The 24631-nt window shown below is 43.9% G+C and overlaps 1 protein-coding gene and 1 long non-coding RNA gene across 2 annotated transcripts in view; one reads left to right on the forward strand and one right to left on the reverse strand.

The window, feature by feature from the left end:
* snrka (SNF related kinase a) overlaps positions 1-1412 on the reverse strand; it is a 35052-nt gene extending 33640 nt beyond the window's left edge. The window contains exon 1 of the mRNA XM_055634696.1: positions 1332-1412. The gene's annotated coding sequence lies outside the window, so the exon portion shown is untranslated. The remainder of the gene's footprint in view (positions 1-1331) is intronic.
* Positions 30-24316, forward strand: LOC129696631 (uncharacterized). Its single transcript, XR_008723374.1, has 3 exons — positions 30-1135; positions 20960-21040; positions 23753-24316. It is a non-coding gene; the product is annotated as an uncharacterized LOC129696631 (long non-coding RNA).
* The last annotated feature ends 315 nt before the right edge of the window (positions 24317-24631 follow it).

Genomic DNA, 24631 nt, shown 5'->3' on the forward strand with positions numbered 1-24631 from the left:
GGTGAGGACAAGGGGGACTCTGTCCTTGTTATGAGTGGGGTGGATGGGGAGTGAGAGCAGAGCTATGGGATATAGGGGAGACCCTGGTGAGAGCCTCATCTATAGTCGAAGAGGGGAACCCCTGTTCCCTAAAGAATGAAAATTAATTTACCACTGTCTGTCATGGTTGAGCATGTACATTTCAGAGTTTAGGGAAGGTATCACCAAAGGAAGGTATCAGCAATAGAAAAGTAATAAAATTAGGATTATCCAAGAGAACAGAAGAATTGGAGATATCTTCGAAAGATATTGTGATGATTGCAAAAAATAGAAAGGATAAGGCCAGCAGGAATTTATAAGATAATCTACTGCACTACTTAACCAGCAAGCAATGTGGGTCAATGAACATGGGTTTGATGAGTGATCGGTACCACATAGCATAGTTGCGCATAATTACATGAAGAGTAGGACAAGGGAGGCAGGTCAGGAATACAATGTATTAATCAGGCAAAAATAATGGCATCGAAGTACTGTCAGTAGATAACGAGCCAAGGAAGACGAAGGTCAACGTTGCTACTGAACTATGCTATGCTCCGATGCTACGAGTCAGACTCATCTAACAGATTGGGAAAGTATAGAAAGCAAATGCTGCAGATACTCGGAATCTGAAATAAACACAGAAAGTGCCGAGGATAGTCAGTAGGCATCTGTAGGCCGATGACTATTATTCAAATGTTTGGCTCTTGTATCAAGACAAGATGTATTTAAGGAAAATGAAATATTTTCATACGTTTTCGTCATTGAAATGCCTGGGCCAGCGATTGGATGGGGTAAACGAGTCAGTTAAATTGTGCCATATAAACCCCTGTATTATGGGTCCCTCAGCTGAATGTCCACAACAAGCCTGGGAGACCCAGTCCCACACCCCCGATCGCACCAGTTGCCGTGGCGACCGTAGCCTCCGGGTGCTCCGTTGCCGGCGGCGCAGGGGCCGTTTCAGGCCCCGGATGGCGAGTGACTCTCTCTCTCTCTCTCGCGTAGTGTTCGGTGGACGACGGAGGTGGCGGTGGCGGTGCTCTCTCTCTCTCTCCCCCTTCCCCAGAAGCAACAGGCGCCGAATCAAAAGCTGCAACCGAGCAGGAGATGCGAGCAAGAGGTGATGAGGAACGACACTTCCCCCCTCACCTCACCTGGCTCCGAGCGAGCACAGCTTCGCGCCCGCTCACCTGAATCCAAGTTAGCGTTTGCTCGATTTAATCCTCTCCCGCTTTAACCGCGCAGCGGTCGTGAGGAGGAGCAAAATGGCGCAGGCATGTTCCCGGCCCCTGATGCGAATTATTTTAATTCCTTACCGGCACAATTCCGTCAGTCGGTCGGTCCGTCCCGGCCGCGCAAACCGACAGCTGCAAACACAGGCGGGCGGGCGGGCGGGCTGGCGAGCGGCGCTCGAGCAACATGCGCACTGCTCCATTGCGCAGCCCGTTCTACGTCAAAGGCAGCTCGCGACGGGGGGTGGGGCTATGACGTGCGCTCCGCTACGTCACAGTGTGGTTGGTTCGGGCTTTGAGACCAATGTGGAAGACAGGCAGCAGGTTTAGACCAACTAACCTGCAAAGGCGAGGGAGCAGGTAGCTAAGGCGACGAGTAAACCGTTTGCCTTCACACGCTTTCTGCATGAATCACTTTTAACTATCGTACGGAAGTCAGATAAAATCTGCAAAATTATGCCAATCTTTAACAAAACCCGTTTCCTGTCAGCAAATGCCAAAGGTTGATGTAAAAAATGCTTCCTGTCTTGTAGCAATGTTACAAAATTTTAAGATATAAAAAAATCAAGTCTGCAATTTATCCCGTCAGATAAAGCATAAAAAGAAGTTTAATTTGACACCTAATTCACTTTCATATCGTCAGTATTAAAAAAGGTATGGCCATTTTCATACTCGGAAATTAGCATCTTGTTCCCTATTGATTTTCCATTGACTTAACTCAAAAGCTGTGATCGACAGTCAAAAGCCCATTACTTTCTTAAAAATTAAGAAAACTGAATGAAATTTTCAGTTATTATAGATTGAAGCATTCTGAAACAAATATGGAACAATCTTACTTGGATGACCTGAAATTAAAGCATATAATTAGTTAGTTATCTAATTGAAGCTAATTACAAAATTCAATTACTAGATCTAAACATCTATCCATTCCTTAAGAAAAGGTTAACATTTTTAAATAGCCTAAGTGTCCAAATAACATTCACACAAGAATTCACAATATAACATGATTTTTAAATCACATTGTCACGAATTTATTGGCCAAATGGAAGGAATTTAGTGTTTAATTCCCGTAATTTAATGGCCATTTAAATCATCTTGCGAGTGGGATTTTGTGGAACGCAATCGATTGGAACGTTGCATTTTGCGGTGAATTTAAACCCCATATTGGCAGGCTGCCGGTTCGTATGGGGCCTAAATCACCTTTTCGCAACGAGAAATTTTGATTAAAGGCATCCTAAGAAGCACGTTTATATGTAAAAATAAACGGCTTACCTTGCTTTGTCCATACGTGAGATCCGTCCCGTTGTCGGCGTTGACGGCTTTAGAAGACAAATTTTATTTTGCTCCTGCTATTAAATTATCTAACACAGTTTTTAAAAAAATTGATAAAACTGATTTCGGAGCGATTATTCTTCAGCAGCTAAACAGCCTGACAAAGATCGATTTCAACAGGGTGGAAAAAAAGGCATTTTAAACCCGCCCCCCGGCCCCCCCCCCCCCTCTCAAAGGCGCCAAAGTCAGGCACATGGCCAGTGGCAGAACTGCAGTGCCGCTGAAGGTAGGTATTGTAACATACCTATGTCTTGTCCACAAACTTATATACAAAGTCAAGTTTATTCATCACATGCACATACGAGATGTGCAGTGAAATGAAAAGTGGCAATGCTCGCGGACTTTGTGCAAAAAGCCAAACAAACAAACAACCAAACAAACTACAAACAGAATGGAACCAATCATATATTCTTTTACATTAAATATTGTGGGCGGAAGGAAAAATGGAAAAAACAGCAAATTAAAAAAAAAGCAGTAGTGTGGTACAGTAAAAGTTAGTCCCTGGTGAGATAGGAGTTTACAGTCCTAATGGCCTCTGGGAAGAAACTCCTTCTCAACCTCTCTATTCTCACAGCATGGCAACGGAGGCGTTTGCCTGGCTGTAGCAGCTGGAACAGTCTGTTGCAGGTGTGGAATGATTTTAGTTGCACCTCCTGATGTATAGTTCCTGCAGGGGGGCGAGTGAAGTTCCCATAGTGCGTTCGGCCGAACGCACTACTCTCTGCAGAGCCTTCTTGTCCTGGGTAGAGCAATTCCCAAACCAGATGGTAATATTTCCGGACAAGATGCTTTCCACAGCCGCTGAGTAGAAGCACTGGAGGATCCTCAGAGATGTGGACAACCAGATATTTCAAACAGCTCACCCTCTCCACAATATCCCCATTTATCCCCAATGGTGTGTACGTCCTCGGATGATGTGCCCTCCTAAAGTCCACGATTAGCTCCTTAGTTTTTTTGATGTTCATGAGGAGGTTGTTTTATGGTAAAATGTTTTATGGGAAAATGGCAATGATACTTTACCAAGTGTTTTATGGTAAAATGGCAACCTAAAAGCATTGTTCATGATGACTTTCAAAAGATATAAGATTCAAGAGAGTTTATTGTCATGTGTCCCAGATAGGACAATGAAATTCTTGCTTTGCTTCAGCACAACAGAATATAGTAGGCATAAATAAATACAGAACAGATCAGTGTGACCATATACCATTGAATATATGTATATATATACACATAAATAAGCAGATATAGTGCAATGGGCTATTAATGTTCAAAGTTACATTTGAGTTGAGTTTAATAGCCTGATGGCTGTGGGGAAGTAGCTGTTCCTGAACCTGGATGTTGCAGATTTCAGGCTCCTGTACCTTCTACCTGAAGGCAGCGGGGAGATGAGTGAGTGACCAGGATGGTGTGGATCCTTGATGATGCTGGCAGCCTTTTTGAGGCAGCGACCGCGATAATTCCCCTCAATGGTAGGAAGGTCAGAGCCGATGATGGACTGGGCAGTGTTTACAACGTTTTGCAGTCTTTTCCGCTCCTGGGCGCTCAAGTTGCCAAACCAAGCCACGATGCTCAGCATGCTCTCTACTGTGCACCTGTAGATGTTCGAGAGAGTCCTCCTTGACATACCGACTCTCCGCAATCTTCTCAGGAAATAGAGGCGCTGATGTGCTTTCTTTATAATTGCATCAGTGTTCTCAGACCAGGAGAGATCTTCCGAGACATGCACACCCAGGAATTTGAAGCTCTTGACCCTCTCCACCATAGATCCGTTGATATAAATGGGACTATGGGTCCCCATCCTCCAAAGTCCACAATCAGTTCCTTGGTTTTGCTGGTGTTGAGAGACAGGTTATTGTGCTGGCACCATTTGGTCAAATGGTCGATCTCACTTCTACACTCTGACTCATCTCCATCAGTGATACGTCCCACAACAGTGGTGTCGTCAGCGAACTTGATGACGGAGTTCGCACTATAACCTGCTATGCAGTCATGAGTATAGAGTGAGTACAGCAGGGGGCTGAGCACGCAGCCTTGAGGTGCTCCCGTGCTGATTGTTATTGAGGCTGACACATTTCCACCAATACGGACAGTCTGTGGTCTGTGAATGAGGAAGTCGAGGATCCAATTGCAGAGGGATGCGCAGAGACCCAGTTCTGAAAGTTTGGTAACCAGCTTGGAGGGGATGATTGTATTAAATGCCGAGCTGTAGTCAATGAATAACAGCCTGACATATGAGTTTTTGTTGTCGAAGTAGTCTAGAGCGGAGTGGAGAGCCAGTGAGATTGCATCCACCGTTGATCTGTTCTGGTGGTAAGCAAACTGCAGTGAGTCCAGGTTTTTGTCGAGGTAGGAGTTGATTTGCGCCATCATCAACCTCTCAAAGCACTTCATCACCACCGAGGTTAGTGCCACTCACTGGTCGATAGTCATTGAGGCACGTCACCTTGCTCTTCTTGGGCATTTGTATAATTGATGCCCTTTTAAAGCAGGTGGGAACCTCAGACCTCAGAAGTGCGAGGTTGAAAACTCCAGCCAGTTGGTCCGCACAGGCAATATACCATTACTAAACTCAGAAACAAATACAGAAGACAACTTCAACTCCCCCTCCCATTCCGAATCCGACCTTTCTGTCCTCCATGGCCAGAGTGAGGACCACCGTAAATTGGAGGAGCAGCACCTCATATTTCACTTGGGCAGTTTGAACCCCAGCAGTATGAACACTGACTTCTCTAATTTCTGGTAGACCTTACTTTCTCCTCCCCTTCTCAGCTCTCCCTCAGCCCACTGGCTCCACCTCCTCCTGTCTTCTTCCCGCCCCCCGCCCCCACCCTCAAATCAGTCTGAAGAAGGGTTTCGGCCTGAAACGTTGCCTATTTCCTTCGCTCCATAGATACTGCCTCACCCGCTGAGTTTCTCCAGCATTTTTGACTACCTTCGATTTTCCAGCATCTGCAGTTCCTTCTTAAACAGAAGACATAAGAGATTGCAGGTACTGGAATCTTAAACAAAACACAGTGCTGGAGGAACTCAGAAGGTCAGGCAGCATCTGGGGAATAATGGACAAGCGACCTTTCTGGTCGACAATGCAGTAGGGGAGAGAAAGTTGGAAAAGGGAGGTGGGGGGGAGAACAAAATGAGCCAAGTGATGGGTGGATACAGGTGAGGTTGGTTGAATTGGCAAATCGCTGGAGTAGGTGACAAGTTGGATCTGAGAAAGAGATTAAAAAGTGTCAGATAAGAAGAGGAGGGCTGAAATGTAAAGCCAGAAAGATGTGGATGGAAGGGCACGTGGCGGGTAGAAAGGAAATGTGGAAGAGGTATGGGAGATGAGTGTATGAAGGAGCAGGATGAGATGGGGGGAGGGGGATAAATTGGAAGTGTACTAGGATAAAGATGAAAGAAAGAGGGGAGGGGGATGTATTACTTAATGTAAGCTACCCAAGAGGAATATGAGGAGTTGTTCCTGCAGTTTTAATGTGACCCCCACTCTGGCAATGGAGGAGGCCAAAGACAGAAAGTTCACTCATCTGTACCCACACATCACTCGCAGACGTTTCCTTACTCCCACCTCTCTTTTCCAACTTTCTCCCCCTTCAATCAGTCTAAAGAAGAGTCCTGACATGAAAATGTCACCTGTCCATTTCACCCCCCACCCCCAGATACTGCCTGACCTGCTGAGTTCCTCAAGCACTTTGTGTTTTAAACAAAAACAGAATTTGCTGGAAGCACTCTGCAGATTAAGCATCATTTGAGGAAAGTGATCTAGTGAAATGTTTTAGGTTTCCCCTTCCACGTGCTTTCTGACTACTGAATGTTTATAACATTTGCTTTCCTAGGCAGTTCTCAGTGTGAGGATTGCTGAAGGTAGACACAAAATGCTGGAGTAACTCAGCGGGTGAGACAGCATCTCTGGAGAAAAGGAATGGCGACGTTTCAGGTCGAGACCCTTCTTCAGACTGATGGCGGGAGGGGGTGGAACAAAGATAGAAATTAGGTGGAGACAGTAAGACTAGTGGGGGAACTGGGAAGGGGGGGGGAAGGGGGGGGGGGGGGATGGAGAGAGAAAGCAAGGACTACCTGAAGTTAAAAAAGTCGATGTTCATACCACTGGGGTGTAAACTACCCAAGCAAAATATGAGGTCCTGTTCCTCCAATTTGTGCTGGGCCTCAGTTTTACAATGGAGGAGGCCCAGGGCAGAAATGTCAGATTGGGAATGGGAGGGTGAGTTGAAGTGCTGAGCCAATGGGAGATCAGGTAGGTTAAGGACTGCGCAGAGGTGTTCAGCAAAATGATCGCTGAGGCTGCGCTTGGTCTCGCCAATGTAGAGAAGATGACACCTAGAATAGCGGATACAGTAGATGAGGTTTGGACTTGATAGAGGTCTTTAAAATGATGAGAGGGATAGAGTTGATGTGGACAAGCTTTTCCCTTTGAGAATAGGGAAGATTCAAACAAGAGGACATGACTTCAGAATTAAGGGACAGAAGTTTAGGGGTAATATGAGGGGGAACTTCTTTACGCAGAGAGTGGTGGCGGTGTGGAATGAGCTCCCAGTGGAAGTGGTGGAGGCAGGTTCATTGGTATCATTTAAAAATAAATTGGATAGGCATATGGATGAGAAGGGAATGGAGGGTTATGGTACGAGTGCAGGCAGGTGGGACTAAGGGGAACAAAATTTGTTCGGCATGGACTTGTAGGGCCGAGATGGCCTGTTTCCGTGCTGTAATTGTTATATGGTTATATGGTATCATTTAAAAATAAATTGGATAGGCATATGGATGAGAAGGGAATGGAGGGTTATGGTATGAGTGTAGGCAGGTGGGACTAAGGGAAAAAAGTTGTTCGGCACGGACTTGTAGGGCCGAGATGGCCTGTTTCCGTGATGTAATTGTTATATGGTTATAGGTTGGAGGAGGTGCAAGTGAACCTCTGCGTCACCTGGAAAGACTGTTTAGGTCCTTGGATGGAGTCGAGGGGGGAGGTAAAGGGACAGGTGTTGCATCGCTTGCAGTTACAGGGGAAAGTACCTGGGGAGGGGGTGGTTTTGGTGGGATGGAACGAGTTGACCAGGGAGTTATTGCTGACCAGTTCTATGGATTCAATGCTGACTGATGTGGAGATTGTCCACTGTGCCATGGGTGAAGTTGGAGACACTTGATATGTAGGCAGTATGAGAGACTACTTGTTTCTGACAAAGGAACCTGTAATCTTCAAAGGCAAGGCAATTGCTCTTTATCTAGGGCTAGAGTTCCTGGAATTCGATTAAAGATAATTTTTCAAGGAATCTTTGAGAAAATCTCTGAATTGTTTCTATCCTTCTGGTAATCTCAAACTTTGACATTGCTTGGTTTAAGTGTTTGTTTTGAGGGCCCAGTGATCCAAGCAATATGCCTGCACATCCAGCTGCTGAATGTAAAGAGAGACCCAAATTGGTGGAGTAACTCCCTGCCTGAGGTAATCTGGTCTGGCTGCTGCTCCTCTGCTGACCTTCACGTTAATTGCTCAAAGCTGTACCGGGTGCGCTTTTTTAAAACTCACTCACTGAAACTCACCTTCCTTCAGCCAGTAGTAGTCATCCTACTAGTTTCACTGTCACCCCGCTTAGTTTCACTGTTTGTATCTACTCATCACCTTTTTCACAGCCAACAATGGACCATTGTGGGCTCTGCCTTTCCTTGATCATCGTTGCTGGTTTTGATTTGTTCTTTTCATACTTCATTAATTTATTCATTGTACCTTTTGATAACTCTAGTTTCCCTCTCCCCTGATTCTCAGCCTTAATTAAGGGGCTTCGACCCAAAACATCACCTATTCCTTTTCTCCAGAGATGCTACCTGACCCACTGAGTTATTCCAGCATTTTGTGTCTATATTTGGCAAGTGTAAAATAAAGAAACATCAAAAACACCACAAACAGAAGCAAAGGCATGGTCAAAAGCCAGACAGTACAAATGTGTTTTAACACTGGATTTGAAGATGGACAGTGAGGGGGCCTGTCTGATGTGCAACGGCAGGGTGTTCCAGAGTGCCGGAGCAGCAACAGAGAAGGCTCTATCCCCTCTGAGCCTCCGACTAGACCTCGGTACCTCCAGGAGCAGCTGACCAGCTGACCTGAGGGACCGGGCAGGAGCGTATGGGTGGAGCAGCTCAGAGAGGTAAGGCGGGGCGAGCCCATTCAGAGATTTAAAAACAAATAACAGTATCTTAAAATGAACTCGAAAGTGCACCGGGAGCCAGTGTAGGGAAGCCAGAATTGGCGATATGTGCTCCCTCTTTCGAGTCCCTGTTAAAAGGCGAGCAGCAGCATTCTGAACCAACTGGAGGCGAGCCAGTGAAGAACGAGCAACACCAAAATAGAGCGTGTTACAGTAATCCAGCCTAGATGTAATAAAGGCATGGATTACTGTCTCAAAATGCTGCCGCTCGTGAATGGGCTTCACCTTCGCCAGCTTCCTTAGGTGAAAGAAGCTGGACTTAACCACCGCGCATATTTGGCGATTTAATTTAAAGTCACTATCCATCCTAAAACCCAGGTTCACAACTGTTGGCTTCACGTACCTTGACAATGGACCTAAATCAACAAATGGAGGTTCACGGCAGCCATTGGGATCAAATAAAATCACCTCTGTCTTCTTTTCATTAAATCCAAGAAAGTTTAGGGCCAACCAGGACTTAATGTCATCAAGACAAGACAGAAGCGATTTTACAGAAAAGGCGTCTTCCCCCCTCAGCGGCAAATAAAGCTGGGTATCATCTGCATAACAGTGGAAAGAGATGCCATGCTTTCTAAGGATGGAACCCAGAGGAAGTATGTACAGCGAGAAAAGCAAAGTTAATATCGGACTGTGCAAGATCATACCAGACAACAATGAAAAGTTGCCATTTAGTGAGATCATGGTTGGTCATCTGCCATAGTGCAATTTTCCATATATCCACTATGTCTGTTTAATGTCTAGAAATCTCTATCTTGTACTTGTAATCAAAGAATGTGCCTCCACTGCCCCAATTGTTCATCATGAATGTCCATACTCTTCTTTGAAGACGGCAACCATGGTTTTAAACATCCTGGGTGACTGGAACCATCTGTAACTATCATCGTATGACGCTTCACAAGTTGCATAATACTTGGTTTACAATACAGATGAGGGAACATTTCTGGGACAGTGGCCGCTCTTGGTACAGTGGAGACTCCTCTATATCTGGTGCGGAGAGGGGGGGTGGGGGTCATTGTATCCTGCTGCTGATGCAGAACCATGCAAGCACAAAGAACAATTGTGTTGCTGCTGCTCCAACCTGTTTGTGCCACACTCAAAGCCACATGAAACTAACCCTTTAAAGCACCTATGTACTTTTGTTGGCAGCATTTATTATTTATCTTTTTAAATGTGAAATTGGATCTTGCAAACTATTTTACTAAGTACAATATTCTGCTTTAGCTCATCTGGAAAAGTGATTCATATGTTTCTCTGATATCCAAAGCTCCTTGTTAGGATGTGGATGTGAAACATGTACCCTCTGATTCCTTGATTTCTCATTATCTCCTATTAAGTATTTTTATTTTTTTTTCTTTTTTATTTTTTTAAAATTATTTTTATTAGAAGTAATTGTACAAGAATAAAAAATTCGGCATGTAAAATTATACGATCATTGTACAATTTTAACCTTTTAACCTGAAATTGAGAGAAAAGAAGAGAGAAAGAATAAGAGAGGGAAAAAGTGAAAAGTGAAAAGATAAGACCCCTAGACTACCAAAGTAGTGTGGCCAAAAGAGCGAATAAAGATATGAGAGGGGAAAAAAAAGAAAAAAAGAAAAAAGTGGAGTAAAGGAAGCAGCTGATTGGGTGTAACCCCATATACTGCTGGCCCTGCTGATTTCTTCCAGCACTTTGTATTTTGTTCCGGGGTTCAGCATCTGCAGTTCCTTTTTGCACTTCCTGCACTCCCCCGTTAATTAAGGTAAGGGGGAGTATGAGTGCCAGGGCAGTTTGCTGTTCTGGATGTCAGATGTGGGAAGTCATGGAGTCTGATTGCCTTCCAGACGTCCACATCTGCGCCAGGAGCGTTGAGATGGGGCTCCTAAGGGACAGTATTAGGAATCTGGAACAGCAGCTCGATGACCTTCGTCTGATCAGGGAGAGTGAGGAGGTCATAGAGAGGAGTTATAGAGAGGTGGTCACTCCAAGACCACGGGAGGCAGACAAGTGGGTCACGGTTAGGAGGGGCAAGGGGCAGAGGCAGGGACTAGAGAGTACCCCGGTGGCTGTACACCTTGGCAATAAGTACTCCTGTTTGAGGACTGTTGGGGGGGACAGCCTACCTGGGGGTAGCGACAGCAGCCGGGCCTCCGGCACAGAGATCGGCCCTGTTGCTCAGAAGGGTAGGGAAAAGAAGAGGAGGGCAATAGTAATAGGGGACTCTATAGTTAGGGGGTCAGATAGGCGATTCTGTGGACGCAGTCAGGAGACCCGGATGGTAGTTTGCCTCCCTGGTGCCAGGGTCTGGGATGTGTCTGAACGTGTCCAAGATATCCTGATATGGGAGGGAGAGGAGCCTGAGGTCGTGGTACATATAGGTACCAATGACATAGGTAGAAAAAGAGAAGAGGTCCTGAAAGGAGAATTTAGGGAGTTGGGAAGAGAGTTAAGGAGAAGGACCGCAAAAGTAACAATCTCGGGATTACTGCCTGTGCCACGCGACAGTGAGAGTAGGAATGGAGTGAGGTGGAGGATAAATGTGTGGCTGAGGGACGTGCAGAGGGCAGGGATTCAAGTTTCGGGATCATTGGGACCTCTTTTGGGGAAGGTGTGACCTGTACAAAAAAGACGGGTTGCACTTGAACCCGAGGGGAACCAATACCCTGGCGGGGAGATTTGCAAAGGCTACTGGGGAGACTTTAAACTTTTAAACGGTTGGGGGGAGGGACTCAAATAGAGAAAGCAAGTAGACAGTGTGTGAGGCAGGAGGCAGAGAAGGGAAGCACTCAGACCCAACATGTAGGGGAGAAAAAAGAAAAAGATAATAAACAGAGAATAAGAGGTAGCAATTATAGACCTGTTAGTTTGACGTCAGTGGTGGGCAAATTAATGGAAAGGATACTTAGAGATAATATATCTAAGCACCTGGATAAACAGGGTCTGATTAGGAACAGTCAACATGGATTTGTGCCTGGACGGTCATGTTTGACTAATCTTCTTGAATTCTTTGAAGAGATTACAAAGGGAAATTGATGAGGGTAAAGCAGTGGATGTTGTATATATGGACTTCAGTAAGGCCTTTGACAATGTTCCTCATGGAAGGTTGGTTAAGAAGGTTCAATTGTTGGGTATTAATGGTGGAGTAGCAAGATGGATTCAACAGTGGCTGAATGGGAGATGCCAGGGAGTAATGGTGGATGGTTGTTTGTCAGGTTGGCGGCCAGTGACTAGTTGGGTGCCACAGGAATCTGTGTTGGGTCCACTGTTGTTTGTCATGTACATCAATTATCTGGATGATGGTGTGGTAAATTGAATTTGTAAGTATGCAGATGATACTAAGATAGGTGGTGTTAAGATAAGATAAGAGATAAGATAGCCTTTATTGTCATTCAGACCGAAGTCTGAACGAAATTGCAGCAGTCATACATATAATACAATAAAAACAACAATACACACATATTAACATCCACCACAGTGAGTCCACCCAGCATCTCCACACTGTGATGGAGGAAAAAGTCTTAGGTCTGCAGTCTCTTCCCTCCTCTTCTCCCTCTGTGCTGAGGCGACATCCCCCGGGTGATGTTATAACATTCCCGCGGCTCAAACACCGCGGCCCGGGGTGGTCGAAGCTGCCGCCCACCAGTCCTGCAGACTCAGCCGCTGGCCGGCGGCCGAACCCCGGACTCAGGCCACCACCGCCAGAACACAGTCCCAGCCACCCTCACGTGAGTACCGCACCATCTTCAGCCTCGGGCTGGGACGCCGCGACATGGGCGCCAAAGCTCCCCCGGACCGGGCTGCCCCGACTTGGGCGTCGCTTCTTCCTCTGTCCGGGCTGCCCCGACTTGGGCGTCGCTTCTTCCCCGGGCCGGGCCGCCCCGACTTGGGCGTCGGTTCTCCCTTGGGCCAGGCCGCCCCGACATGGGCGCCGAACCTCCCTCGGGCTGCGAGCGCCGCACTTCCCCGAGCTCGGCCGCTCCGACGGGAGCCTCGTTCCACCCTCGGGCTGGCCGCCCTCACGGGAGCGTCCCAACCTCTTCCAGCCCTGAGCCGGACCACCCTCACGGGAGCGAGCTCAGGCGAGTCCTGACAGGCTCTGCCTCCGGAGCCTCGAGGTCGTCAGCTCCATTTGGCCTCAGCGCAGACGGAGGCAGAGAAGGGGAATACGACAAAAAGGTCGCATTCCCCCGCAGGGAGAGGCTGCAAACCCCGTTTCAACCCCCACCCCCCCAAAACATAAACTAAAAACCAAAAACTAGACTAACCAAAACAAAATAAACAACACAAAAAATACAAAACAAACGGGACTGCCGGTGAGCCGCTGCAGCCAGAGCCACGCCGCCACTCCGTTATGGATAATGAAGTAGATTTTCAAAGTCTACAGAGAAATTTAGGCCAGTTGGAATAGTGGGCTGAAAGGTGGCAGATGGAGTTTAATGCTGATAAGTGTGAGGTGTTACATCTTGGCAGGACAAATCAAAATAGGACGTGCATGGTAAATGGTAGGGAATTGAGGAATGCAGTTGAACAGAGGGATCTAGGAATGACTGTGCACAGTTCCCTGAAGGTGGAATCTCATGTAGATAGGGTGGTAAATAAAGCTTTTGGTGTGCTGGCCTTTATAAATCAGAGCATTGAGTACAGAAGGTGGGATGTAATGTTAAAATTGTACAAGGCATTGGTGAAGCCAATTCTGGAGTATGGTGTACAATTTTGTTCACCTAATTATAGGAAGGATGTCAACAAAATAGAGAGAGTACAGAGGAGATTTACTAGAATGTTGCCTGTGTTTCAGCAACTAAGTTACAGAGAAAGGTTGAACAAGTTAGGTCTTTATTCTTTGGAGTGCAGAAGGTTAAGGGGGGACTTGATAGAGGTCTTTAAAATGATGAGAGGGATAGACAGAGTTGACGTGGATAAACTTTTCACACTGAGAGTAGGAAAGATTTAAACAAGAGGACATGACTTGAGAATTAAGGGACAGAAGTTTAGGGGTAACATGAGGCGGGACTTCTTTACTCAGAGAGTGGTAGCTGTGTGGAATGAGCTTCCAGTGAAGGTGGTGGAGGCTGGTTCGATTTTATCATTTAAAAATAAATTGGATAGTTATATGGATGGGAAAGGAATGGAGGGTTATGGTCTGAGTGCAGGTAGATGGGACTAGGGGAGAATACGTGTTCAGCACGGACTAGAAGGGCCGAGATGGCCTGTTTCCGTGCTGTAATTGTTATATGGTTATATGGTTATATGGTAGGTGGTGGGTTTCTTAAATGTGTATATTTAAGACCCATCTCTTCACCTCTGCCTATCCTTAGCCCCACATCCCCCTCCCTTTTCATCTGTGCATTAATTGCCTCATATTGTGTTTTGTATTGAATTCTGTCTTTACTTTGTGTACTAGTCATGTCTCTACTATTTATTTCATTCCCCTTACATGTTTTTCCTCTTCCTGCTAAATTTTTTTAAGGTGTCCTTGAGACTCTTGAAAGGCGCCCATAAATAAAATTTATTATTATTATTATTATTATTATTATTATATTTTAATGCTAGGAGCATTGTAAGAAAGGTGGATGAGCTTAGAGCCTGGATTGACACCTGGAAGTATGATGTTGTGGCGACTAGTGAAACATGGTTGCAGGAGGGCTGTGATTGGAAACTAAATATTCCAGGATTTCGTTGCTTCAGGTGTGATAGAATTGGAGGGGCAAGAGGTGGAGGTGTTGCATTGCTTGTCTGGGAAGATATTACAGCAGTGCTTTGGCAGGATAGATTAGAGGGCACATTGAGGGAGGCTATTTGGGTGGAACTGAGAAATGGGAAAGGTGTAGCAATACTTATAGGGGTGTATTATAAACCGCGAGAATTGGAAGAGCAAATATGTAAGGAGATAGCAGATATTAGTAGTAAGTGCAAGGTGATGATTGCGGGAGATTTCAATTTTCCACACATAGACTGGGAAACACATTCTGTAAAAGGGCTGGATGGTTTGGAGTTTGTAAAATGTGTGCAGGATAGTTTTTGCAGGGATGGGGCAGTGCTGAACCTCCTGTTAGGAAATGAGACGGGTCAGGTGGCAGAGGTATGTGTTGGGGAGCACTTCGGGTCTGGTGATCACAATACCATTAGTTTCAATACAATTACGGAGAAGGTCAGAACCTGACCAAGGGTTGAGATTTTTGATTGGAGAAAGGCTAACTTTGAGGAGATGCGAAAGGATTTAAAAGGAGTGAATTGGGACATTTTGTTTTATGGGAAGAATGTAGTAGAGAAATGGAGGACATTTAAAGGTGACATTTTAAGAGTACAGAATCTTTATGTCCCTGTTCGATTGAAAGGAAAGAGTAATAATTGGAAAGAGCCATGGTTTTCAAGGGAAATTGGATATTTGGTACGGAAAAAGAGAGAGATCTACAATAATTATAGGCGGCATGGAGTAAATGAGGTGCTTGAGGAGTATAAAGAATGTAAAAAGAATCTTAAGAAAGAAATTAGAAAAGCTAAAAGAAGATATGAGGTTGCTTTGGCAAGTAAGGTGAAAGTAAATCCAAAGGATTTATACAGCTATATTAATAGCAAAAGGATAACAAGGGATAAAATTGGTCCATTAGATTGGTCAGAGTGGACAGCTTTCTGCAGAGCCAAAAGACATGGGGGAGATATTGAACAATTTCTTTTATTCTGTATTCACCAAGGAGAAGGATATTGAATTATGTGAAGTAAGGGAAACAAGTAGGGTAGCTATGGAAACTATGAGGATCAAAGAAGAGGAAGTACTGACACTTTGAAAAATATAAAAGTGGATAAGTCTCCGGGTCCTGACAGGATATTCCCTAGGACATTGAGGGAAACATAGAAACATAGAAACATAGAAATTAGGTGCAGGAGTAGGCCCTTCGTGCCTGCACCGCCATTCAATATGATCATGGCTGATCATCCAACTCAGTATCCCGTACCTGCCTTCTCTCCATACCCCCTGATCCCCTTAGCCACAAGGGCCACATCTAACTCCCTATTAAATATAGCCAATGAACTGGCCTCAACTACCCTCTGTGGCAGAGAGTTCCAGAGATTCACCACTCTCTGTGTGAAAAAAGTTCTTCTCATCTCGGTTTTAAAGGATTTCCCCCTTATCCTTAAGCTGTGACCCCTTGTCCTGGACTTCCCTAACATCGGGAACAATCTTCCTGCATCTAGCCTGTCCAACCCCTTAAGAATTTTGTAAGTTTCTATAAGATCCCCTCTCAATCTCCTAAATTCTAGAGAGTATAAACCAAGTCTATCCAGTCTTTCTTCATAAGACAGTCCTGACATCCCAGGAATCAGTCTGGTGAACTGTCTCTGCACTCCCTCTATGGCAATAATGTCCTTCCTTAGATTTGGAGACCAAAACTGTACGCAATATTCCAGGTGTGGTCTCACCAAGACCCTGTACAACTGCAGTAGAACCTCCCTGCTCCTATACTCAAATCCTTTTGCAATGAAAGCTAACATACCATTTGCTTTCTTTACTGCCTGCTGCACCTGCATGCCTACCTTCAATGACTGGTGTGCCATGACACCCAGGTCTCGCTGCATCTCCCCCTTTCCCAATCGGCCACCATTTAGATAATAGTCTGCTTTCCCGTTTTTGCCACCAAAATGGATAACCTCACATTTATCCACATTATACTGCATCTGCCAAACATTTGCCCACTCACCCAGCCTATCCAAGTCACCTTGCAGTCTCCTAGCATCCTCCTCACAGCTAACACTGCCCCCCAGCTTAGTGTCCTCCGCAAACTTGGAGATATTGCCTTCAATTCCCTCATCCAGATCATTAATATATATTGTAAATAGCTGGGGTCCCAGCACTGAGCCTTGCGGTACCCCACTAGTCACTGCCTGCCATTGTGAAAAGGATCCGTTTACTCCTACTCTTTGCTTCCTGTTTGCCAGCCAGTTCTCTATCCACATCAAAGTTAGTGTAGAAATGGCAGGGGCTACGACAGAAATATTTCAAATGCCATTGGAAGCGGGAATGGTGCCGGAGGATTGGTGTACTGCACATGTTGTTCCATTGTTTAAAAAGGGTTCTAAGAGTAAACCTAGCAATTATAGACCTATTCGCTTGACGTCAGTGGTGTGCAAATTAATGGAAAGGATACTCAGAGATAATATATATAAGCATCTGGATAAACAGGGTCTGATTAGGAACAGTCAACATGGATTTGTACCTGGAAGGTCATGTTTGACTAATCTTCTAGAATTTTCTGAAGAGGTTACTAGGGAAATTGACGAGGGTTAAGCGATGGATGTTGTCTATATGGACTTCAGTAAGGCCTTTGACAAGGTTCCACATGGAAGGTTGTTAAGAAGGTTCAATTGTTGGGTATTAATAGTGGAGTAGCAAGATGGATTCAACAGTGGCTGAATGGGAGAATAATGGTGGATAACTGTTTGCCAGGTTTGAGGACGGTGACTAGTGGGGTGCCTCAGGGATCTGTGTTGGGTCCACTGTTGTTTGTCATATACATCAATGATCTGGATGATGGTGTGGTAAATTGGATTAGTAAGTATGCAGATGATACTAAGATAGGGGGTGTTGTGGATAATGAAGTATATTTTCAAAGTCTACAGAGAGATTTAGGCCATTTGGAAAAGTGGGCTGAAACATGGCAGATGAAGTTTAATGCTGAGAAGTACATCTTGGCAGGACAAATCAAAATAGGACGTACATGGTAAATGGTAGCGAATTGAGGAATGCAGTTGAACAGAGGGATCTAGGAATAACTGTGCATAGTTCCCTGAAGGTGGAATCTCATGCAGATAGGGTGGTAAAGAAAGCTTTTGGTGTGCTGGCCTTTATAAATCATAACATTGAGTATAGAAGTTGGGATGTAATGTTAAAATTGTACAAGGCATGGGTGAGGCCAATTCTGGAATATGGTGTACAATTTTGGTCGCCAAATTATAGGAAAGATGTCAACAAAATAGAGAAAGTACAGAGGAGATTTACTAGAATGTTGCCTGGTTAGCACCTAAGTTACAGAGAAAGGTCTTTATTCTTTGGAGCGCAGAAGGTTAAGGGGGGACGATAGAGGTCTTTAAAATTATGAGAGGGATAGACAGAGTTGACGTGGATAAGCTCTTTCCATTGAGCGTAGGGAAGATTCAAACAAGAGGACATGATTTGAGAATGAAGGGACAAAGGTTTAGAGGTAACATGAGGGGGAACTTCTTTACTCAGAGAGTGGTGGCTGTGTGGAATGAGCTTCTAGTGGAAGTGGTGGAGGCAGGTTCGATTTTATCATTTAAAAATAAATTGGATAGTTATATGGACGGGAAAGGAATGGAGGGTAATGGTCTGAGTGCAGGTAGATGGGACTAGGTGAGAGTGAGTGTTCGGCACGGACTTGAAGGGCTGAGATGGCCTGTTTCCGTGCTGTAATTGTTATATGGTTATATGGTTATACCTGCCCCTCGTTCCCCCCCAACCTCACCCAACCCAGAATCGGATTTAAATCCAAATTTGTGTTGCGCCATACTATCCTTGTAAGAATTCGGTAAAGGTTGTCCATGTCTTGAAAAATTGATCTGGTTTTTCTGCCAAGACAAGCCTAATATTTTCCAAATGTAGTGTCTCGGACATGTTTGTAATCCACACCTTCACAGTAGGGACTGATGTGTGTTTCCAAAATGTAAGTATTAGTTTTTTTGCCGTTATCAGGCCATAGTTAAGGAAACAAGGTTGGGCGATCGTTTCGCCGAACACCTCCGCTCGTTCCGCAATAACCAAGCTGACCTCCCGGTGGCTCAGCACTTCAACTCCCCCTCCCACTCCGTCTCCGACCTCTCTGTCCTGGGTCTCCTCCATGACCACAGCGAGCAGCACCGGAAATTGGAGGAACAGCACCTCATATTCCGTTTGGGGAGTCTGCATCCTGGGGGCATGTACATCGAATTCTCCCAATTTTGTTAGTCCTTGCTGTCTCCTCCCCTTCCTCAGTCCCCCTGCTGTCTCCTCCCATCCCCCAGCCTTCGGGCTCCTCCTCCTTTTTCCTTTCTTGTCCCCGCCCACCCCTGCCCCCGATCAGTCTGAAGAAGGGTTTCGGCCCGAAACGTTGCCTATTTCCTTCGCTCCATAGATGCTGCTGCACCCGCTGAGTTTCTCCAGCTTTTGTGTAACCTTCGATTCTCCAGCATCTGCAGTTCCTACTTAAACATCTTTGAAATAATGTTTGCTCAGAACAGGCTTCTGACATACCTAGAGTAATCAATTCTGTGTCGGGGTCCAATTTTATTTAAGTATTTTAGAAAAAATTTCAAAAATTCCCCTCCAGAAATTATGTAACTTGATACAGGATCCCCTAATCTCCTAATAAGTATTGAGTTTGTTTTCATTCTTCTCGTTTGTTAGCATTAATTTTAAAAAAAACTGCCTATTTGCAGTTGTTAAATTCTCTTACCACAAACTACCTCAGTACTTTGGTTCCAAACCTAGCGGGGCATAAGTTGAATATAGTTGCCAATAAATCCAATATGGAATTTGAGGAAAAACTTCCTTTGGCAAAGAATGATGACAATATGAAATTCTGTCAGTGAGGGAGATGAATACCAAAGATCAATTTCAGGGGGGTGCATGAAGGTGAAAGGAATGAAAGGATGGAATAAATGAAGCAAATGGATGTTTAATGTGAAGCACAGATGGTAGAAAAGGTGTTTGGTGGTGCTGAATGATCTTTCTGTGCTGTCAACCCAAGGTAATGTAATATAAATAAAAGTGTGCATTTGTCAACCGCAGAGTGAGGGAATGATGTAACTGTGTGACTTTCTCACCACAGAACATTTGGCAATATTCCATTTTCCTGCTAAACTTATTTTGCACTAAATGTAGTTGATTCAAACAGACATAATGGGGTGAATCATCTATTAGAATTCACACAACTTTGTCATACCCTGCAGCCTGTTTCATCCCATTGCACGTCTTGGAGTACAAGTCTCTCGGTCCCAATTTCTGCAATTCACTTTAGCTTGTTCCATCAGAGTGCATCTGAATATGTCAGAATCGTGGTGGTCTTTGGTGCCCTTGAATGACATTGCAACTAGTGAATGCCCTGGAAAATGTAAACAAATTACTGCTTGATAAGTCATTCAAATGAACTTTGTTTTCCCTGCACGTTTTCCGCATTAATTTTGAACATTTTAAATCAGAAAAACATGGAAAAAATAGTATTATTAAGTGTTGACACAAAATGCTGGAGTAAATCAGCAGGACAGGCAGCATCTCTGGAGAGAAGGAATGGGTGACGTTTCGGGTTGAGACCCTTATTGAGTTGTCAGTTCATGTAGTGGAAATTTATTGCAAAGTAAGCACATGCCTTTCTCGGACAGGAGAATCTTGGAATGCTGGAGAGTGGTGAATACAGTGCAATCTATCACTGGCACAATCTTCTCCACCATCAAATGTAGCAACACGTGGTGTCGTCTCAAGAATGCAGCATCTTTCAAGAATCCTCATCATGCTCTCTTCTTGCTGCTACCATCAGGCAGGAGGTACAGAAGCCTGAGATTTCACACCACCAAGTTCAGGAACAGCTACTTTCCTACAACCACAGGTTTTTGTACAACTCTAATCCTACCTCGCTAATCAAACAGTGCAGACCAGCTCTTACTCTACCATGGACTTGTTTTCTAATTATGTTTTGCAATAATGTGGTGTTTTTATGAATCATTTGTTTTTTGTACGTTGTTTGAGTCTATATGCTTATGATGCTACTGCAAGCAAGTTATTAATTGTACCTGTACCTCACTGTAGTTGTGTACAAGACAATAAACTCAAAATTGATAGCCTGAGCACGAGATGCCTTCAGTGTAATATGTGTGCTAGTTTGCCACTTTTGGGGAAGACTGCTATCCAAGGAAGTGGTCTGACACCATTTGTTTGTGGAGCTGTTGATGAGTTCAGGCTTATGTAGTCCAGTCTAATGCTGAATATTACAACCATTGAACTCTATGCATTCAAAGTCATGTAGATACAGCAAGAATATGCCCTTCAGTTCATGCTATCATGCATTATTTACACTAATTCTACCCTAACCCATTTTATTCCCCTATATTCCCATCAACATCTTCACCTGGAATTTTACCATTCACTTTCACACAAAAGCTAATTTACATTGGCCAATTAAACTACCCATTTTTTTTCAGATGTGAAAGGAAACTGGAGCATTTATGAGAAACCCACACAGTCACAGAGATTGTGCAAATGCCATACTGACAGCCCCAGAGGTAAGGATCAAACCCAGTTCACTGAAGCTGTGTGGCAACACCTCTGCTATGCAACATTTTTTTTGTAATGTTGCACAAATCTCTAGTACAGGATTGGTAAGAGCTTGTTGCAATAATATTTTTGTTCAGTGGTCATCTTCAGTCTGTGGCTTTGAGTGTGGTTGTGGTTCTTTATGACATCAATGATGATATTAAGGATTCCATCAATTAACTCCGAGCTCTGATGTCTTAGTAGAGCTTCTGATGATACACATACATGAGCGATTATGGAATCTGTTTCAGGAATCACTGGTGGTGACCATGACACCTAGTTGTTCCAGCTGTCAGCACCTTAACACGACATAAACACTCAGCATATGGTAATCCCCTGAAAGGCATCTTTATTTAGATTGGGAAGGTCAGAGAATGAATTGAAGACAGCTTGGTAGCGATTATCCAAGGGGAAAACACAGATCATAAATTGTTCCCATTGGAAATGTACCTACATGTCATTTCCATGTCAGATGCTGGGCTGGAGCACACAAATGTTGCCTTTTGATTTTTTTTTTTTTTTTTTAATTCAATATTTTTTTTTTTTTTTTTTTATTTAACTTTTGTTAGAAGTAAGTACTCAGTAACTAATACTTGTTGACATATTACATTTCATTACATTTCATATACAACTTATTTTTTAATTTAATAGCAAAACAGGAATAAGGAAGAAAAGAGTAGAAAATAAGAGATTGACAAAGGAAGAGATAAGAAAAGAGTAGAAAAGAAGAGTGTTGCCTTTTGATGCGATGATAAACTGTAAAGTAATAAACATTGCTTATTACAACATTATGTATTAAACTTTGAGTGTTTCGTGCAGCTTTAGACTGAATGGCAGTTCAGATGGAAAAATAGGAAGGATGTTATGGTATTTTATATTCCCGGTACCTTTTAGACTTCCAATTTCAACAACGTAGAAAGAGATGAATCATCCACAGATGATTCACAACATTCTTGGGCTTTTTAATAGCGTGGAGAGCATGGGCCTACTTTTTTCAATGTAAAAATATAGTTCACAGATCTGTTAATAAATGAATCCAGTTTCCACCATCAGTTTATTTGGTCAATGTCTCGCAAACCACCTCATATTCCGCATCGGTATCTTACAACACAACAGTCTAAACATTGAATTCTCCAATGTTATTTAACAAATCCCCTCTCCTTCATCTTCCACCCACCTGGGTGAACACACATTTCTCCCACTATTTCGCCCTCTTTTTCCCCTATCCTTTTCCACCAATATCACATTGTGCCGTCACATTTCACTCCTTGCCTTATCATATATAATTTGTCTCCATTTCATCTCTAGCCTTTGTCCATTGATCTGCAGATGAGATGAAACCCCTCTCAACTCTATCACTTACCAGGCTATGTCCCATCCCCTTTTCTGTCGCAGCTTTCTTCCCCATGCTACAATCACTGATGAAGAGTCCGGACCCAAAACAACTATGTCCTCCAGAGATGCTACCTGACCCATTGAGTTACTCCAGCACTTTGTATTTCTCACTCTTGCAGACCACTTCAGTCTTTTCTTTTCCCCAGTCACAGCAAACAATGCCAGCATCCCAGCGCTATGAAAAATTAAGTTTGTACTGCCATGCTTGACTCAGTGTTGCAGTTTCGTAGTTGAGAAAATGATCAGACCATTCACCTCAGTCAGGGACTAAATTGCTAATGCTGAATTCTATGTGATCCATACAAAAATAGAAATCCCAGTGTTAATTCTGAACAGTGGAAGGTTCACATCATTGTCTTAGCTTAATGTGGCTAGACATACACAATTAACACCCAATTTTTACACTCATTTTTATGAACAAACATGTCAAAAATGTTGAACATTCATATGCAGACACCTTGCAAACAGAGGTGTTGAGATCACAGGCTTAAACAGCAGTCTATTAATCATGCCAGTAAGACTGCTGCTAATAATACATCTATGGCCAAACTGGTTGTGGACCGTTGGTTTGTAATGTTGCCAGATGCCTGAATGGAAAAAAACATCCCAGCCTCAAATCCATCCAAGTTCCATTAACGAGCCATGTGGGTGGGTTTACTGCAGAGTCTTGCAGACATGCCTTGGCTCAGCAGTACCAGATCTGCAATGGAGCATTGATCCAGCTCCAAACTTTCATAACAAGGTATGTTATTTTGGAGTCAGCTCAATCATTCATGCTTGTGGCACAAAATAATATCTCTGCAGTGCAGAAATTGTGAGTAGTTTCTTGACCATCCGATAATATTGGGAGAGTTTTACTCCATGAAGAAATGATAGTTTGATAGAATGGTTTTTAATTTCTGCTTTGTGTCATGCATACATTTTGTTTGTGGGGTGGGGTGGTGGCGGGAAGAGAGAGGGGGGATTTGCTTTGTTGAATTTAAACTCAAGTACTGGCATTAGTTTCTCATGGAAGTATCCTCAACATTGCAATGCCCACTTACCTTGCTTGATGTTAAAACATTTTTATGGTCTACCCAGCAAGACAAATGTAGACCATATTAGACGTTAATCTGTCACCTCTTCCAAAAGTGGTAAAGCATCAGAAAATCAGAACCTCTTTTCTCTTAGCTAACTAATTCATGCTTGGGAAAAATTGCAATACATATTTATGTCATACTAAACAATTTAAATAAAAATGATATGTCAAAATATTAAACTTTTTTTTCTTTTCTTGGAATCTTCAGATTACAGGAGCTTGTCAATCTAGCCTGATTTCCTCTGTTGGATGCAACTCTACTGCCAAGATTTGGAACGGACCTACCACTATGACACACTCTAAAATTCTGCTAATACTTCATCAATGTGAAACATCAACTCTGTTTCTCCTTCCATAGATGCTGCCGTTTTGAGCATCGCCAGCATTTTCCATTTTTTGGTTATCGTCTATTTTACTTTTCCAGCTATGTTTGAACCTTTCAAATTAGAAGTGCCAATAAAACAACATTTATTTTGCCGTAAGACCTTACAGAATGTCCGAAAGCAGGTTCTAACCTATTAAGTATCTTTGTTACGTGGGAAACATGGCAGCTATTTTTGAAGAAAGTTCAATGTTCCGCAAACAGCAATGCAATAAAAACAGGTAATTAGTCAGAACATAAACTGACTGCTGGAGGAACACAGCATGCCAGGCAGCAACTATGGAGGGAAATGGCTAGACCACATCTTGGATCAGGACCTTGCTCAGCCTGATCCAGTAGAGGGATAGCTGGTAGAAAGAGATGAGGTGAAGGGGTTGGGCAACAGGTGACAAGTGATTGGTGGATCCACGTAAGAAGGGTTTGATAGGCAGTTACGTCAGGTGGGGAAGAACCTACTCATCTAACCCCCACTCCCTTTCCTTCCATTCCCCCAACCCCGTCACCCTGTTCTCTATCCGTCCTCCACCTCCCTCCACTCGTTTTCCTTCCACTGCTTTACCCCCCTCCCGTTTCCCATCTACCTACCATTCCTCCCTCAAGTTATACATTTAACTGCTCACCTTCCTTTTCATCAGATTTAACCATTTGGATCGCTTTTGCATTAACTTATCTCCTCCAGCCTTGATTCATTGCTTTCTCCACACT

Source organism: Leucoraja erinacea, chromosome 4, assembly GCF_028641065.1.
Source record: "Leucoraja erinacea ecotype New England chromosome 4, Leri_hhj_1, whole genome shotgun sequence".
In the NCBI taxonomy this organism is placed as follows: Eukaryota; Metazoa; Chordata; class Chondrichthyes; order Rajiformes; family Rajidae; genus Leucoraja; species Leucoraja erinaceus.